This window comes from Oncorhynchus clarkii, chromosome 28 (assembly GCF_045791955.1).
Source record: "Oncorhynchus clarkii lewisi isolate Uvic-CL-2024 chromosome 28, UVic_Ocla_1.0, whole genome shotgun sequence".
In the NCBI taxonomy this organism is placed as follows: domain Eukaryota; kingdom Metazoa; phylum Chordata; class Actinopteri; order Salmoniformes; family Salmonidae; genus Oncorhynchus; species Oncorhynchus clarkii.
In genome coordinates, this window is record NC_092174.1 from 46170825 (window position 1) to 46187746 (window position 16922).

The window sequence follows — 16922 nt, forward strand, 5'->3', positions numbered from 1 at the left end:
AGTTTGGCAACTCTTTGATTCAACCCAATTTGAATACGTCTGACTATCATTTCCCTTTTCGTTGTAAGAACGAATAAAAATAATAATAATAATAATGATAATAATGATAATAATAATAATAATAATATCAATGATAATAATAATAATGATAATAATAATAATAATGATAATAATGATAATAATAATAATAATGATAATAATAATGATAATAATAATAATAATAATGATAATAATAATAATAATGATAATAATAATAATAATAATAATAATGATAATAATAATAATAATGATAATAATAATGATAATAATAATAAGAAGAATGATAATAGTAATAATGATAATAATAATAATAATGATCATGATCATGATCATAATAATAACAATAATACTAATAATGATAATAATGATAATAATGATAATAGTAATAATGATAATACTAATAATAATGATAATAGTAATAATGATAATAATAATAATAATGATAACAATAATAATGCTAATAATAATAATAATGATAATAATAATAATAATGATAATAATGATAATAATGATAATAATAATAATAATGATAATAATGATGATAATAATAATAATAATAATGATAATAATAATAATAATAATCCCAAAACAAACAGAGTCCATTTATCTATGAAATATACTTATTTTTCAGTTGTATGTGCCATCCCCCAATACAAACTCATCGGATGGAGGTGGGGAGTTTACAGTACCTTAGTGACCAGGCTACATGGCTACACACTCCACGCCCCCCCAATACAAACTCATCCGGAAGGAGGAGTGGAGTTTACTCCCGCTCTCTATTCGAGGACACACGGGGTTCAGATCATAATGAATTAAACTCTGACAGAATACAGGTAGGATTCTTGTGTAGTACAGGAAAGAGCATGCTCATCAATACGCTATTTTATTCATTCGCGGGATGTTCTATGTCGTTTTGGAGAGACACGGAAAGGCAATTTCTGAAGCCGACATTTCTTCTGTTAGAATAGAAGACAAGACGCACTTCAACTTCGGATTGGCTCGAGAGGAAACGTCGTTCGCTGCTTTGAAGCATACTAAGTAAATTTAATTATTCTTTGCGGTGACGAAAATTGAGTTTGAATACATTCAAATCGATATCTTCCACAGACACACACACACACACACCGCTATTTCGTCTGATGTTTTGGACGGCTATCACTGAGCCGAAACTATGGTGATAGAAATCCGTCACGGATTTGACTAAAGACGCGCCGCAGATAAAGGAATAACAAATCTTCAGAGAAACAAAAAAAACCTCATCGCTGTCTGAAGTCTTGACGGAATGGAGCCTTCCATAGTATTACTGCTCATGACACTTTTCGGTAAGACGTTAAATATATATGTTTACTGAAATACTATTCATGTGGTTCCTTGTCTAATCATGCTTTTGAAGTGACTATAATTTATCCTTTTTAAAAAAATTGAATAGTCCTTTTAATTCGAGTTAATATGAAATACGCTTTAGGAATATAATCGTGTGCAGTTGATACATCTGGTTTCCCACTACTGTAATTACTAGACGTTATAGACCAGTGCTATTCAACTCTTACCCTACACGTTCCGGGGGGGGGGGGGGGGGGGGGGGTGCTGGTTTTCTGTTCTATCTGATAGTTATCTACACCTACCTGTTGTCCCAGGTCTAAGGCAGTCCCCGATTAGAGGGGAACAATGACAACAAGCAGTGGAACTGGGGGGGTTCTAGGTCCAGAGTTGAGTTTGAGGGTTCTAGACCCTCCATATACGGCCAAACTATGTACGTATAGTTAAACTATTTTCAACATCTTGTTTTACTCTATAGGCCAAATATGACATATTATAAGGATAAAAATACCCATGAGTGGAAAAGTTGTCACCAGAACTTCCCACAGAGAACAGAGCATTTGGTAGTGACTTATGTTTGGCCACCTTGGTGGACATGTTTGAGGCAGAGAATGTAATATAGCGTAGCCATGGGCAACAGGGCAGATGAATCAGGGCCTGATTACTGTACACATTCCTGCTGGGGCTCATTCACACCACTACACACACACACACCACTACACACACACACCACTACACACACACACACCACTACACACACACACACACACACCACTACACACACACACCACTACACACATACACATACACACACACACACACACCACTACACACATACACACACACCACTACACACACACACACACACACACACACACACACACACACACACACACACACACCACTACACACACACACACCACTACACACACACACACACACACACACACACACCACTACACACACCCCCACACACCACTACACATACACCACTACACACACACCACAACACACACACCACTGCACACACACCACTACACACACACACACCACTACACACACACACACACACACACACACACACACACACACACACCACTACACACACCCCCACACACCACTACACATACACCACTACACACACACCACTACACACCACTACACACACACACACCACTACACACATACACACACACACACACCACTACACACACACACACACACACACACACACCACTACACACACCCCCACACACCACTACACATACACCACTACACACCACTACACACACACACACACACACCACTACACACACCCCCACACACCACTACACATACACCACTACACACACACCACTACACACATACACACACACACCACTACACACACCCCCACACACCACTACACACACACCACTACACACACACCACTGCACACACACCACTACACACACACCACTACACACACCCCACTACACACACCCCACTACACACACACACACCACAACACACACCCACACACACACCACTGCACACACACCACTAAACACACACATTTACACACCACCACACACACACATACACACACCACTAAACACACACCACCACACACACCACTACACACACCCACACCACTACACCCACACCACTGCACACACACCACTACACACACACCACTAAACACACACATTTACACACCACCACACACACACATACACACACCACTAAACACACACCACCACACACACACACCACTACACACACACATATACACACCACTACGCGCACACACACCACTGCACACACACACACACACACCATTACACAACTACACACTAGATTACTGGAATAGAACTGACCAGTTCCATCTGCTGGTTATGACAGTACAGACAATGAAGCCAAAGACTTGGCCAGGACTTCAAACGAGCTGCAAGATGCAAGAAACTAACATTCAATTAACTGGGGCGTTATTGTAGTCTTTCCCTACAGCTGTAAAACCAGGCTGTCAGACCTGATCAGTGTCAGCTGTAAAACCAGGCTGTCAGACTGGATCAGTGTCAGCTGTAAAACCAGGCTGTCAGACTGGATCAGTGTAGGCTGTAAAACCAGGCTGTCAGACTGGATCAGTGTAGGCTTAAAAAACAGGCTGTCAGACCTGATCAGTGTCAGCTGTAAAACCAGGCTGTCAGACCGGATCAGTGTAGGCTGTAAAACCAGGCTGTCAGACTGGATCAGTGTAGGCTGTAAAACCAGGCTCTCAGACTGGATCAGTGTAGGCGGCAAAACCAGACTGTCTACTTTGGCTACTTGATGGGGGGGGGGGGGGGGTCGAGGTGAGGAGGATTATTTAAGATACTGTTTGCAGTGGACGTGAGCTTCGACTAGAAGCCAGTGGAGTGTGAGGAGGGGCGGGGTGACATGAGAGAACTTGGGAATGTTTGAACACCAGGCGGGTTGCAGTGTTCTGGATTAGTTGAAGGGGTTTGATGGCAGAAACAGGGAGCCCAGCCAACAGACGGGAGATGACAAGTGCCTGGATTAGGACCTGCGCTGCTTCCTGTTTGAGGTAGGGAGCAGTCACTGCCTTGATGACAGGGTGTTGTCCAGGGTCACACCGAGGTTCTTTGCACTCTGGGAGGGCGACACTGTGGAGTTGTCAACCGCGATCTCGGTGGTCTTTAAGCGGCAGGCCTTCCCCGGGAGGAAGTAGCTGAGTTTCATCCTCATAGTAATAATACGAGAAACCATGTGAGGATATGACAGAGCTGAGTGACTTGGTCTATAGAGAGGAGAGGAGAGGTCCATCCTCATAGCAGTGATAGGAGAGATCATGTGAGGATATGACAGAGCTGAGTAACTTGGTGTAGAGAGGAGAGACCATGTGAGGATATGACAGAGCTGAGTGACTTGGTGTATAGAGAGGAGAGGAGAGACCATGTGAGGATATGACGGAGCTGAGTGACTTGGTCTATAGAGAGGAGAGGAGAGACCATGTGAGGATATGACGGAGCTGAGTGACTTGGTGTAGAGACAGTAGAGGAGAGACCATGTGAGGATATGACAGAGCTGAGTGACTTGGTGTAGAGAGAGTAGAGGAGAGGTTCATCCTCATAGCAGTGATAGGAGAGAGAAGAGGAGAGGTCCATCCTCATAGCAGTGATAGGAGGGACCATGTGGGGATATGACAGAGCTGAGTGACTTGGTGTAGAGAGAGTAGAGGAGAGACCATGTGAGGATATGACGGAGCTGAGAAACTTGGTCTATAGAGAGTAGAGGAGAGACCATGTGAGGATATGACGGAGCTGAGTGACTTGGTGTAGAGAGAGTAGAGGAGAGACCATGTGAGGATATGATGGAGCTGAGTGACTTGGCCTATAGAGAGTAGAGGAGAGACCATGTGAGGATATGACGGAGCTGAGTGACTTGGTGTAGAGACAGTAGAGGAGAGGTCCATCCTCATAGCAGTGATAGGAGAGAGAAGAGGAGAGGTCCATCCTCATAGCAGTGATAGGAGAGAGAAGAGGAGAGGTCCATCCTCATAGCAGTGATAGGAGGGACCATGTGGGGATATGACAGAGCTGAGTGACTTGGTGTAGAGAGAGTAGAGGAGAGACCATGTGAGGATATGACGGAGCTGAGAAACTTGGTGTAGAGAGAGTAGAGAGACCACGTGAGGATATGACGGAGCTGAGTAACTTGGTGTAGAGACAGTAGAGGAGAGACCATGTGAGGATATGACAGAGCTGGGTGACTTGGTGTAGAGAGAGTAGAGGAGAGACCATGTGAGGATATGACGGAGCTGAGTGTCTTGGTGTAGAGACAGTAGAGGAGAGACCATGTGAGGATATGACGGAGCTGAGTGACTTGGTGTAGAGACAGTAGAGGAGAGACCATGTGGGGATATGACGGAGCTGAGTGACTTGGTCTATAGAGAGTAGAGGAGAGACCATGTGAGGATATGACGGAGCTGAGTGACTTGGTGTAGAGACAGTAGAGGAGAGACCATGTGAGGATATGACGGAGCTGAGTGACTTGGTGTAGAGAGAGTAGAGGAGAGACCATGTGAGGATATGACGGAGCTGAGTAACTTGGTGTAGAGACAGTAGAGGAGAGACCATGTGAGGATATGACGGAGCTGAGTGTCTTGGTGTAGAGACAGTAGAGGAGAGACCATGTGAGGATATGACGGAGCTGAGTGACTTGGTGTAGAGACAGTAGAGGAGAGACCATGTGGGGATATGACGGAGCTGAGTAACTTGGTGTAGAGACAGTAGAGGAGAGACCATGTGAGGATATGACGGAGCTGAGTGTCTTGGTGTAGAGACAGTAGAGGAGAGACCATGTGAGGATATGACGGAGCTGAGTGACTTGGTGTAGAGACAGTAGAGGAGAGACCATGTGGGGATATGACGGAGCTGAGTGACTTGGTCTATAGAGAGTAGAGGAGAGACCATGTGAGGATATGACGGAGCTGAGTGACTTGGTGTAGAGACAGTAGAGGAGAGACCATGTGAGGATATGACGGAGCTGAGTGACTTGGTGTAGAGACAGTAGAGGAGAGACCATGTGGGGATATGACGGAGCTGAGTGACTTGGTGTAGAGACAGTAGAGGAGAGACCATGTGAGGATATGACAGAGCTGAGTGACTTGGTGTAGAGAGAGTAGAGGAGAGGTCCATCCTCATAGCAGTGATAGGAGAGAGAAGAGGAGAGGTCCATCCTCATAGCAGTGATAGGAGGGACCATGTGGGGATATGACAGAGCTGAGTGACTTGGTGTAGAGAGAGTAGAGGAGAGACCATGTGAGGATATGACGGAGCTGAGAAACTTGGTCTATAGAGAGTAGAGGAGAGACCATGTGAGGATATGACGGAGCTGAGTGACTTGGTGTAGAGAGAGTAGAGGAGAGGTCCATCCTCATAGCAGTGATAGGAGAGAGAAGAGGAGAGGTCCATCCTCATAGCAGTGATAGGAGAGAGAAGAGGAGAGGTCCATCCTCATAGCAGTGATAGGAGGGACCATGTGGGGATATGACAGAGCTGAGTGACTTGGTGTAGAGAGAGTAGAGGAGAGACCATGTGAGTATATGACGGAGCTGAGAAACTTGGTGTAGAGAGAGTAGAGAGACCACGTGAGGATATGACGGAGCTGAGTAACTTGGTGTAGAGACAGTAGAGGAGAGACCATGTGAGGATATGACAGAGCTGGGTGACTTGGTGTAGAGAGAGTAGAGGAGAGACCATGTGAGGATATGACGGAGCTGAGAAACTTGGTGTAGAGAGAGTAGAGGAGAGACCATGTGAGGATATGACGGAGCTGAGTAACTTGGTGTAGAGACAGTAGAGGAGAGACCATGTGAGGATATGACGGAGCTGAGTGTCTTGGTGTAGAGACAGTAGAGGAGAGACCATGTGAGGATATGACGGAGCTGAGTGACTTGGTGTAGAGACAGTAGAGGAGAGACCATGTGAGGATATGACGGAGCTGAGTGACTTGGTGTAGAGACAGTAGAGGAGAGACCATGTGGGGATATGACGGAGCTGAGTGACTTGGTCTATAGAGAGTAGAGGAGAGACCATGTGAGGATATGACAGAGCTGAGTGACTTGGTGTAGAGAGAGTAGAGGAGAGACCATGTGAGGATATGATGGAGCTGAGTGACTTGGTCTATAGAGAGTAGAGGAGAGACCATGTGAGGATATGACGGAGCTGAGTGACTTGGTGTAGAGACAGTAGAGGAGAGGTCCATCCTCATAGCAGTGATAGGAGAGAGAAGAGGAGAGGTCCATCCTCATAGCAGTGATAGGAGAGAGAAGAGGAGAGGTCCATCCTCATAGCAGTGATAGGAGGGACCATGTGGGGATATGACAGAGCTGAGTGACTTGGTGTAGAGAGAGTAGAGGAGAGACCATGTGAGGATATGACGGAGCTGAGAAACTTGGTGTAGAGAGAGTAGAGAGACCATGTGAGGATATGACGGAGCTGAGTAACTTGGTGTAGAGAGAGTAGAGGAGAGACCATGTGAGGATATGACGGAGCTGAGTGACTTGGTGTAGAGACAGTAGAGGAGAGACCATGTGGGGATATGACGGAGCTGAGTGACTTGGTCTATAGAGAGTAGAGGAGAGACCATGTGAGGATATGACGGAGCTGAGTGACTTGGTGTAGAGACAGTAGAGGAGAGACCATGTGAGGATATGACGGAGCTGAGTGACTTGGTGTAGAGAGAGTAGAGGAGAGACCATGTGAGGATATGACGGAGCTGAGTGACTTGGTGTAGAGACAGTAGAGGAGAGACCATGTGGGGATATGACGGAGCTGAGTGACTTGGTCTATAGAGAGTAGAGGAGAGACCATGTGAGGATATGACAGAGCTGAGTGACTTGGTGTAGAGAGAGTAGAGGAGAGACCATGTGAGGATATGATGGAGCTGAGTGACTTGGTCTATAGAGAGTAGAGGAGAGACCGTGTGAGGATATGACGGAGCAGAGTGACTTGGTGTAGAGACAGTAGAGGAGAGGTCCATCCTCATAGCAGTGATAGGAGAGACCATGTGAGGATATGACAGAGCTGAGTGACTTGGTGTAGAGAGAGTAGAGGGCTTAGAACCGAGCCCTTGGGGGACACCAGTAGCGAGAGTACGAGGAGCAGACACAGATCCTCTCCGCGTCACCTGGTAGGAGCGGTTTGCCAGGTAGGGTCCAATCCAAGGTACTTCATTATCCATTTGGTTAGAATATAAACCGACGTCGTCTTAGATATATTGATGATGTCGGAGGAGGAGGAGGAGTTCTCAAAGCCAACGTTCACAACAGATGTGGAGTCCTCCAGCTCCAGCCCAGCCAGGCAGGCAGGGGTCCCAGTTGTGTTAGCTCAATGGTGGTGCTGGGCCAAACTACGTGGGCCAATTGGAAATGTTCACTGTGGTTTGGATCTCTGCTAGGAGCTCTGTGGTTCTCTTTGATTTAGATAGAAACCAATGGGACATGATTGGTAGAGGAGGAGGAGGAAGAGGAAAGAGCCTGCCATTCGGCCTCGGATAGCAGTGGCTTTAGATATAGGACTAATGAAGGAAGGGTTATGGACTTCTACATGAAAGAAACATGAACCTTGAACCTCCCCCCCACACACACACACAGATACAGCGCTAACATCATTCTGAGAAGGACAAATATGGACATTGGTGAGATTGCTGTAATTATGTGTAGTTTTGATAAAAATAGATATTTTATATCTATATATTTGAATGTGTTTTCCCCCTTGGTGTGAAAGTGTTTTCCCCCTTGGTGTGAAAGTGTTCCCCCTTGGTGTGAATGTGTTTTCCCCCTTGGTGTGAAAGTGTTTCTCCCCTTGGTGTGAAAGTGTTTCTCCCCTTGGTGTGAAAGTGTTTTCCCCCCTTGGTGTGAAAGTGTTCCCCCTTGGTGTGAATGTGTTTCCCCCCTTGGTGTGAAAGTGTTCCCCCTTGGTGTGAATGTGTTTCCCCCTTGGTGTGAAAGTGTTTCTCCCCTTGGTGTGAAAGTGTTTTCCCCCCTTGGTGTGAAAGTGTTCCCCCTTGGTGTGAATGTGTTTTCCCCCTTGGTGTGAATGTGTTTTCCCCCTTGGTGTGAATGTGTTTTCCCCCTTGGTGTGAAAGTGTTCCCCCTTGGTGTGAAAGTGTTTCTCCCCTTGGTGTGAAAGTGTCCCCCCTTGGTGTGAATGTGTCCCCCCTTGGTGTGAATGTGTCCCCCCTTGGTGTGAATGTGTTTTCCCCCTTGGTGTGAAAGTGTTCCCCCTTGGTGTGAAAGTGTTCCCCCTTGGTGTGAAAGTGTTCCCCCTTGGTGTGAAAGTGTTTTCCCCCTTGGTGTGAAGGTGTTCCCCCCTTGGTGTGAAAGTGTTCCCCCTTGGTGTGAATGTGTTTCCCCCCTTGGTGTGAAAGTGTTCCCCCCTTGGTGTGAAAGTGTTCCCCCTTGGTGTGAAAGTGTTCCCCCTTGGTGTGAATGTGTTTCCCCCTTGGTGTGAAAGTGTTCCCCCCTTGGTGTGAAAGTGTTCCCCCCTTGGTGTGAAAGTGTTTTCCCCCTTGGTGTGAAAGTGTATTCCCCCCTTGTTGTGAAAGTGTTCCCCCCTTGGTGTGAAAGTGTTCCCCCTTGGTGTGAAAGTGTCCCCCCTTGGTGTGAAAGTGTTTTCCCCCTTGGTGTGAAAGTGTTTCCCCCCTTGGTGTGAAAGTGTTTTCCCCCCTTGGTGTGAAAGTGTTTTCCCCCATTGGTGTGAAAGTGTTCCCCCTTGGTGTGAAAGTGTTCCCCCTTGGTGTGAAAGTGTTTGATGCAAGAAATGATGCATGAAACCACTTTACAAAATGAAATTAATTAACAGAGAATTAGACAATGTTGACTTATTTACATGTTCAAGCCTGTCTCAAAATACAACACTGCCCCTTTTATTAAATTAACATAAGCTGTTTACCTAACTGACTTTTCAAAGGCAGTTTGAAAAGTAGTCTACACGTTTTTGTGCTCTTGTAGGCAGCAGTAACTCCCCATTTCGGACCTATACTTATCTATAACTGGGCTAATAACTCACTAACTAGCAAAGAATATCAACAAATGTTCACACTCTGATCTGAAGTGATCTGAAAAGCGCAATTCACTTGCAGATGATTGAAAGACTCGTGGGCTACTCCGGCCCGCCAATAGAATTCTACTCCGTTTCTCTCTGACTCTGCCTACAACAAAACAAAATCATCACATCTTGCAAAATAAGATGTTTTTTGTTGTTGTTGGTTTGTTGCATTGAAAAGGGGCTGATATAATGCTAATTCGATCACAGAAGAAGAAAAAAAACATTGGCCTGTATTGTACAAACTGATCGAGTGAATTCAGTGAAGTTAGGTAACCTATATACAGCGTATATACATATAAGTCAATGGTGGTTGGTGCCGTTTAAGATGAGGGAGGACGATTATGTTTTTTAGGAGCATGGCCTTACTTCTATTACAACATATTGGATGACTGTCATTCATATTCCATTCACCCAGTTCAATGTAACAGCGATAGGTTTAGGCTACTACATGATACTCAAATGTTCCTCTATACCCATCGTTAGGTTGCTACAACCTAGCCAACGAATGGTTGAGAGAAATTTGAGTCATCAAGGTGACAGACATTGACACATTCAATACCACCTTGCACAATCTTGCCTGCATCTAGCTGATCTAGGGTGTAATCATTAGTCCAACAGTTGCAAACAAGAGTTTCTATTGGACAAATTCAGGTATGTTTATCCCAGTTTCGTTCCGTTTCCTTCTGTTTAAGGAGAAGTATAGCTTTAATTCTATACACTTGTATCTTTTATCAACGTTTATGATGAGTATTCCTGTAAATTGATGTGGCTCTGCAAAATCACCGGATGTGTTGGAGGCAAAACGTAACGCGCCAATGTAAACTGTGATTTTTGGATATAAATATGAACTTTATCGAACAAAACATACATGTATTGTGTAACATGAAGTCCTATGAGTGTCATTTGATGAAGATCATCAAAGGTTAGTGATTACTTTTATCTCTATTTCTGCTTTTTTGTGACTCATCTCTTTGGCTGGAAAATGGCAGTTTTTTTGTGACTAGGCGCTGACCTAACATAATCACATAGTATACTTTCGTCGTAAAGCTTTTTTGAGATCGGACACTATGGTGGGATTAACAACAAGTTTATCTTTAAAATGGTGTATAACACTTGTATGTTTGAGGAATTTTAATTATGAGATTACTGTTTGAATTTGGGACCCTGCACTTTCACTGGCTGATGTAAAATCGATCCCGTTAACGGGATTTCAGCCGTAAGAAGTTAATGCAACCGCTGTGTCAGATTTTAAAAAAAGCTTTACGGCAAAAGCACACCATGCGATAATCTGAGTACAACGCTCAGCCACCATACAGATACCCGCCAAGTTGTGGAGTCAACAAAAGTCAGAAATAGCATTATAAATATTCACTTACCTTAGATGATCTTCATCAGAATGCACTCCCAGGAATCCCAGTTCCACAATAAATGTTTGTTTTGTTCGATAAAGTCCATCATTAATGTCCAAATACCTCCTTTTCGTTTGCGCGTTTAGTCCAGTAATCCAAATGCACAACGCGCGAGCACTAGGTCCAGACGAAAAGTTTAAAAAGAAAGTTCTATTACAGTTCATAGAATCATGTCAAACAATGTATAGAATATATCTTTAGGATGTTTTTATCATGAATCTTCAATAATGTTTCAACCGGACAATTCCTTTGTCTTTAGAAATGAAAAGGAACAGAGTTCGTGCTCACGGCTGTGCACGTAACTAAACTAAAGGCTTTCAAATGACATCAAATCCAATGTATTTATAAAGCCCTTCGTACATCAGCTGATATCTCAAAGTGCTGTACAGAAACCCAGCCTAAAACCCCAAACAGCAAGCAATACAGGTGTAGAAGCACGGTGGCTAGGAAAAACTCCCTAGAAAGGCCAAAACCTAGGAAGAAACCTAGAGAGGAACCAGGCTATGTGGCGTGGCCAGTCCTCTTCTGGCTGTGCCGGGTGGAGATTATAACAGAACATGGCCAAGATGTTCAAATGTTCATAAATGACCAGCATGGTCAAATAATAATAAGGGAGAACAGTTGAAACTGGAGCAGCAGCACGGCCAGGTGGACTGGGGACAGCAAGGAGTCATCATGTCAGGTAGTCCTGAGGCATGGTCCTAGGGCTCAGGTCCTCCGAGAGAGAGAAAGAAAGAGAGAAAGAGAGAATTAGAGAGAGCACACTTAAATTCACACAGGAAACCGAATAGGACAGGAGAAGTACTCCAGATATAACAAACTGATTCTAGCCCCCCGACACCAAAACTACTGCAGCATAAATACTGGAGGCTGAGACAGGAGGGGTCAGGAGACACTGTGGCCCCATCCGAGGACAACCCCCGGACAGGGCCAAACAGGAAGGATATAACCCCACCCACTTTGCTAAAGCACAGCCCCCACACCACTAGAGGGATATCTTCAACCACCAACTTACCATCCTGAGACAAGGCCGAGTATAGCCCACAAAGATCTCTGCCACGGCACAACCCAAGGGGGGGGCGCCAACCCAGACAGGAAGATCACATCAGTGACTCAACCCACTCAAGTGACGCACCCCTCCTAGGGACGGTATGAAAGAGCCCCAGTAAGCCAGTGACTCAGCCCCTGTAATGGGGTTAGAGGCAGAGAATCTCAGTGGAAAGAGGGGAACTGGCCAGGCAGAGACAGCAAGGGCGGTTTGTTGCTCCAGAGCCTTTCCGTTCACCTACCCACTCCTGGGCCAGACTACACTCAATCATATGACCCACTGAAGAGATGAGTCTTCAGTAAAGACTTAAAGGTTGAGACCGAGTTTGCGTCTCTATCATGGGAAGGCAGACCATTCCATAAAAATGGAGCTCTATTGGAGAAAGCCTTGTTTGCTTAGAAATTCTAGGGACAATTAGGAGGCCTGCGTCTTGTGACCGTAGCGTACATGTAGGTATGTACGGCAGGACCAAATCAGAGAGATAGGTAGGAGCAAGCCCATGTAATGCTTTGTAGGTTAGCAGTAAAAACTTGAAATCAGCCCTTGCCTTGACAGGAAGCCAGTGTAGGGAGGCTAGCACTGGAGTATTATGATCAAATATTTTGGTTCTAGTCAGGATTTTAGCAGCCGTATTTAGCACTAACTGAAGTTTATTTAGTGCTTTATCCGGGTAGCCGGAAAGTAGAGCATTGCAGTAGTCTAACCTAGAAGTGACAAAAGCATGGATTAATGTTTCTGCATCATTTTTGGACAGAAAGTTTCTGATTTTTGCAATGTTACGTAGACGGAAAAAAGCTGTCCTTGAAATGGTCTTGATATGTTCTTCAAAAGAGAGATCGGGGTCCAGAGTAACGCAGAGGTCCTTCACAGTTTTATTTGAGACAACTGTACAACCATTAAGATTAATTGTCAGATTCAACAGAAGATCTCTTTGTTTCTTGGGACCTAGAACAAGCATCTCTGTTTTGTCCGAGTTTAAAAGTTTCAGCCAGACCACTGACTGGTTGAAACAGCTCTTATTCGCTGCCCCTTCACAGTTGAAGCCTGAAACAACGTTCTAAAGACTATTGTCATCTAGTGGAAGCCTTAGGAAGTGCAATCGGACCAAATGTATACTGTATATTGGATAGGCAATCACTTGAAAAACTACAAACCTCAGATTTCCCACTTCCTGGTTGGATTTTTCTCAGGTTTTTGCCTGCCATATGAGTTCTGTTATACTCACAGACATCATTCCAACAGTTTTAGAAACTTCAGAGTGTTTTCTATCCACATTTACTAATAATATGCATATCTTACCTTCTGGGCCTGAGTAGCAGGCAGTTTACTCTGGGCACGCTTTTCATCCGAACGTGGAAACAGCGCCTCCCAGCCATAAGAAGTTTTAGCTAGCTGTAGCTTATGCTTTCAGCTCTAGATTCATTCTATGATCCTTTTATTGGGTCCCATTCTACAGTAGGTTCCATTCTACAGTAGTCCACCTTCAACAGTAGGTCACGTTATAGAGTAGGTCCCATTCTACAGTAGGTCCCATTATACAGTAGGTCCCATTCTACGGTAGGTCCCCGTCTACTGTAGTCCCCATTCTACAGTAGGTTCCATTTTACAGTAGGTCCCCATTATATGGTAATCCCCATTCTACGGTAGTCCCCATTCTACAGTAGGTCCCCATTTTACAGTAATCCCCATTCTATGGTAGGCTCCATTCTTCAGTAGATCCCATTCCACGAAGGTCCCATTCTACAGTAGGTCCCCATTTTACAGTAATCCCCATTCTACGGAAGTCCCCATTCTACAGTAGGTCCCCATTCTACAGTACGTCCCCATTATACAGTAGTCCCCATTCTACAGTAGTCCCCATTCTACAGTAGGTCCCCATTCTACAGTAATCCCCATTCTACAGTAGGTCCCATTCTACAGTAGTCCACCTTCTACAGTAGTCCCCATTCTACAGTAGGTCCCCATTCTACAGTAATCCCCATTCTACAGTAGGTTCCCATTCTACGGTAGTCCCCATTCTACGGTAGTCCCCATTCTACAGTAGGTCCCCATTCTACAGTAATCCCCATTCTATGGTAGGCCCCATTCTACAGTAGATCCCATTCCACAAAGGTCCCATTCTACAGTAGGTCCCCATTTTACAGTAATCCCCAATCTACAGTAGATTCCATTCTACAGTAGGTCCCCATTCTACTGTAGGTTCCATTCTACAGTAGGTTCCATTCTACAGTAGATCCCATTATACAGTAGTCCACCTTCTACAGTAGGTCCCCATTCTACAGTATGTCCCCCATTCTACAGTAGTCCCCATTCTACAGTAATCCCCATTCTACAGTAGGTCCCATTCTACAGTAGTCCACCTTCTACAGTAGTCCCCATTCTACAGTAGGTCCCCATTCTACAGTAATCCCCATTCTACAGTAGGTTCCCATTCTACGGTAGTCCCCATTCTACGGTAGTCCCCATTCTACAGTAGGTCCCCATTCTACAGTAATCCCCATTCTATGGTAGGCCCCATTCTACAGTAGATCCCATTCCACAAAGGTCCCATTCTACAGTAGGTCCCCATTTTACAGTAATCCCCAATCTACAGTAGATTCCATTCTACAGTAGGTCCCCATTCTACTGTAGGTTCCATTCTACAGTAGGTTCCATTCTACAGTAGATCCCATTATACAGTAGTCCACCTTCTACAGTAGGTCCCCATTCTACAGTATGTCCCCCATTCTACAGTAGTCCCCATTCTACAGTAGATTCCATTCTACAGTAGGTCCACATTCTACAGTAGATTCCATTCTACAGTAGGTTCCATTCTACAGTAGGTCCCATTATACAGTAGGTCCGATTATACAGTAGGTTCCATTCTACAGTAGGTCCCATTCTACAGTAATCCCCATTCTACAGTAGGTCCCCATTCTACAGTAGGTCCCCATTCTACAGTAGGTCCCCATTCTACAGTAGGTCCCATTCTACAGTAATACCCATTCTACAGTAGATCCCCATTCTACAGTAGGTCCCCATTCTACAGTAGGTCCCATTCTACAGTAATCCCCATTCTACAGTAGGTCCCCATTCTACAGTAGGTCCCCATTATACGGTAGTCCCCATTCAACAGTAGGTCCCATTCTACAGTAGGTCCCCATTATACGGTAATCCTCATTCTACAGTAGGTCCCCATTATACAGTAGGTCCGATTATACAGTAGGTTCCATTCTACAGTAGGTCCCATTCTACAGTAATCCCCATTCTACAGTAGGTCCCCATTCTACAGTAGGTCCCATTCTACAGTAATCCCCATTCTATGGTAGGCCCCATTCTACAGTAGATCCCATTCCACAAAGGTCCCATTCTACAGTAGGTCCCCATTTTACAGTAATCCCCAATCTACAGTAGATTCCATTCTACAGTAGGTCCCCATTCTACTGTAGATTCCATTCTACAGTAGGTTCCATTCTACAGTAGATCCCATTATACAGTAGTCCACCTTCTACAGTAGGTCCCCATTCTACAGTATGTCCCCCATTCTACAGTAGTCCCCATTCTACAGTAGATTCCATTCTACAGTAGGTCCCCATTCTACAGTAGATTCCATTCTACAGTAGGTTCCATTCTACAGTAGGTCCCATTATACAGTAGGTCCGATTATACAGTAGGTTCCATTCTACAGTAGGTCCCATTCTACAGTAATCCCCATTCTACAGTAGGTCCCCATTCTACAGTAGGTCCCCATTCTACAGTAGGTCCCATTCTACAGTAATACCCATTCTACAGTAGATCCCCATTCTACAGTAGGTCCCCATTCTACAGTAGGTCCCATTCTACAGTAATCCCCATTCTACAGTAGGTCCCCATTCTACAGTAGGTCCCCATTATACGGTAGTCCCCATTCAACAGTAGGTCCCATTCTACAGTAGGTCCCCATTATACGGTAATCCCCATTCTACAGTAGATCCCCATTCTACAGTAGGTCCCCATCCTAGGAAAGTGTTCCTCTGATTCAGTCTCTATTTGCATAACATCCCAGCAGATTCCTCCTGATCCAGATAAGGGCTGTGTCCCCAATGGCAGCCTATTCCCTACATAGTGCACTACCTTCGACCAAGGCCAGACCAGAGCGGTTTCCTCCTTCTCCAGATCAGCTGTACTGTAATCTGTAATCCACCATACCTGATTCATAGGACTCCATCCTCCCAGGTTTGGCTGTAGCGTGTGTCTGTGTGGTGTGTGTGTGTGTGCGTCTGTGTGGTGTGTGTGTGTGCGTCTGTGTGGTGTGTGTGTGCGCGTGCGTACGTACGATAAGGTTGTTCCTCCCAGGTTTGGCTGTAGCGTGTGTCTGTGTGGTGTGTGTGTGTGCGTCTGTGTGGTGTGTGTGTGTGTGTGTGTGCGCGTGCATACATACGATAAGGTTGTTCCTCCCAGGTTTGGCTGTAGTAGAAGGATGTCTGTTTTACCTCAGAATCTGATGGTCTCCTGAGCCCTGTGTTTCCATCCTCTTGTCATTGAGAGGAAACC

At 45.0% G+C, this 16922-nt stretch overlaps 1 protein-coding gene across 1 annotated transcript in view; it reads left to right on the forward strand.

Annotated features, from left to right (window-relative positions):
- Positions 1 to 830: 830 nt before the first annotated feature.
- Positions 831 to 16922, forward strand: part of LOC139387134 (protein APCDD1-like) — a 44288-nt gene continuing 28196 nt past the window's right edge. The window contains exon 1 of the mRNA XM_071133158.1: positions 831 to 872. The gene's annotated coding sequence lies outside the window, so the exon portion shown is untranslated. The remainder of the gene's footprint in view (positions 873 to 16922) is intronic.